General features: G+C 35.6%; 1 long non-coding RNA gene across 1 annotated transcript; it reads left to right on the forward strand.

The window, feature by feature from the left end:
- Nucleotides 1-1,883: 1,883 nt before the first annotated feature.
- Nucleotides 1,884-2,722, forward strand: LOC149204541 (uncharacterized). The gene is made up of 3 exons (XR_016251781.1): nucleotides 1,884-2,075; nucleotides 2,174-2,223; nucleotides 2,401-2,722. It is a non-coding gene; the product is annotated as an uncharacterized LOC149204541 (long non-coding RNA).
- The last annotated feature ends 313 nt before the right edge of the window (nucleotides 2,723-3,035 follow it).

Consider the following 3,035-nt stretch of genomic DNA (forward strand, 5'->3'; position numbering starts at 1 on the left):
ATGATGAGTCAGTGACAATTCTATTAGTAATAATTATATTTGGTATAAGATAGTGTCTCATCTTTATTTCTAGTGGAGCAGTATCTTTATGGCATTGGGTTATTCGTTATCATCTATTGGTTATAAGTTTTTAGCTCTGGTCATGGAGTATGGATTGATTATAAATTTTTAGCTCTACTCATAAAGTATGGATGTAACTGATGTTAATATTGAAACTCTAGTTTTAATAACCAACCCTTCCACTTTTCATGCTATCCATATAAAATTATTTATATATTAATAGAAACCTTTTTATATTAACTTATAAAAAAATAAAACATCATGATTTTAATATAATGATTTAAAATATTTATTTAATAAAAATGTATATATAAATTATTATATTTTTAAATAAGTAAATTTACTTAAAATTTCAACCTCATATTTAAAGAAAAAAACTCCTCACATTTATTTATGCATACTTTATAATCTAAAAAAACTCCTAACATTTATTTATGCCTACTTAATTTTTTCAATAAATTATAACTGTAAAATAAATTGTAACTAAAAGATATTCTGGTTGTCCTTACAACCCGATCACATGAAGTAAGAGTGACCAATTTAAGATTCTGCCATTTATTAATTTCATGGTTTTTTTTTACCTTTATCTCATATATAACGAAAGTCACAAAATTTCATTAAATGTATCTACCTACAAAGTAAGAGGACTATTTGGGATTTTCGAAGTGTTCCGAGCACGATTAAGGAGTAAAAAAAATTATACATAAATTAAATCATTCAGAGTCAGCCGAAAAGCTTCACTCCAAGAATCGTTTCAAAAAAGACTTGTTGAGAATAGTCTCAAATTATAAATAAGATATCACAACATTTTGAGCAGGGAAACATTGTTGAGAAATGTGATTCGTTTCTTCTTTTTTCCAAAGTAATGATGGCCACTACTACTATTTCCTAGGAGACAATCCACACCTGCTGGCAGAGTCCAGGGTGAGGTAGGCGTCTTCTTATCCGTCTTCTTTAGATCCCACAGCAACACTTTCAACCGTGATTGGCACTGGGTATCAGCGTATTGGTTAACATACATGAGAATACCCAGAAACTACAACAACAACTCCCAGGAATCTGAAGACTTCACAGATCCTGAAAGGTTGTGCTGAGTGCCATAGGCGAATATACAGATTTTCTGGTAATCATAGTCCAAAAGTGGGCTTGACTTCACAGAGGAACCAATGGACTCGGATTGGCAAAGTTCATTTCACAATAGTAAATTGAAATAAAATACACACTGTTTCCAACACAAACACATATTTTGTGGTCTGGCTCGTTCGGTTTGGAAACACATATTTTGCCGTCTGGCTCGTTGGAGACCTGCAACAGCTGTTGATGTTCCGGCTTGGCCAGGGTAAACACAGTCGCGAAGATAGCCCAAGCCACACAATACATTTCGACTCTTTGAAAGATAATATGAGAAGCGATCCTACGGATTTTCGAAATATTCATACAGTCCCTCCCATATTTCATTTCAAATTTTGAAATTTCCCGCTGGCTGAGTTTGAAATATCCTAGGAAGGAGTGCTACGATGGATGTCGGGTCGGGCTGTATTATATCTGCATTAATTACATTGAATACTGGAGCTTGCCGGAGGTAGAGTGATGGAGTTGCCGGAATGTCCATGGATATGTATGGCTTTCATGGCTCATGGTAGCCATAAGGTACTGGCAACCAATAAATCTTATGCATTAATGGCCCAATAGCATGGGATTTATTGGTTGCCTTGGTCCTACCACTTTTAACTATGCATATGATTTCATTGCACACCCAAGAGGTGTGCAAGTCCCGAGATAGATGGGCGAACAACTGCATTCACCTCCGTCGAGCACCTGGGAAATCGTGATCCATTCGATCAAACCCTTCTCCATTTGACGACTGATAGACCATGGGTAGTTTCACAAACTAACCCCGACTCCTTCTGTGTGCCCTATTCATCATTTTTCAATTTGACTTTAGAGTTTCAAGCTGCAATCTGCTCATTGTTGGTAAAGGCTCATGGCCAACAATAGGGTGCCTCCCCAAATAGGTATGGGTGCAATTGCTAATGTTTTTTACTAAGGATGTGTATTTTATGGTGGTTTCGTTGACTCTATTCCATTTTGGCACCCACTGGCTACCAACAAGACCTTCCTCCACTTTGGCTGTAAGCATCATCAGATTTTCCATGGATTTAGGTATTGTTTCCTCGGCCATTTATCACTACACGGTTTTCTTCCTCGCTAGGTTTCTTTGCCTTGTCCTAAAAATGATTTCATTCAATATCAGGTGGTTAGAAATCTTTGTTTCTCGGTTATGGTTTTACAATTATTTTTTGCTCCAGAAATTCCTAAACATTTTCGTGGTGTCTGTAGGTACAACCGCGCTTTAGTTTGTGAATTTGAGGCTCATTCCACAGTCGCAGGAACCTTCCTCACTGGAAATACTAGGTTAATTAATACTTCCTCCATTCTTGAACTGATTGAAGTGGTTGGGCAGGGTCTGGTCCTCAGTGACCCCATAGTTGTTATTCCATGGAGAAGGTTGTTTTATTTGAGTCTTATTGTTAATTTTATATGCCTTCTCAGGGTTTCTCTAATTTTTTTTGTTGAGGATAGAGGTTTACCCTACTCAGAACCCTTGTTCATGGGTTCTTGACATTCCTTTCATAGCAGGGCATTAAAATTGTCAACACAATTTGTTAAGTATAATGGTGGGTCACCCAGATTGTAACCCTCACCTGTTTGCATAATTTTCATTCTAGTTTGAAAAGTTAAATGTATTGGTTTATTTCTGAAACAATTATTGGTATATATAATGCATTTGAATGTGGGTTTCATTGATAAATGTATTAATTTTTCCATGGAAGTTTATGTTAATTTATAACTATGTTTATATGGTACTTGATGTGCTCCTCTGAACATCTTACTTGTGGTATTTAGATCATCTAAATCGTTGTTCTAAGCATTTATATTGTACCTAAATAAATAAATTTTGATTGCTTAGAGAA

This window comes from Pinus tabuliformis, chromosome 1_2 (assembly GCF_031772625.1).
Source record: "Pinus tabuliformis cultivar Carrire ecotype Pingquan chromosome 1_2, CPIR1, whole genome shotgun sequence".
Classification (NCBI taxonomy): Eukaryota; Viridiplantae; Streptophyta; class Pinopsida; order Pinales; family Pinaceae; genus Pinus; species Pinus tabuliformis.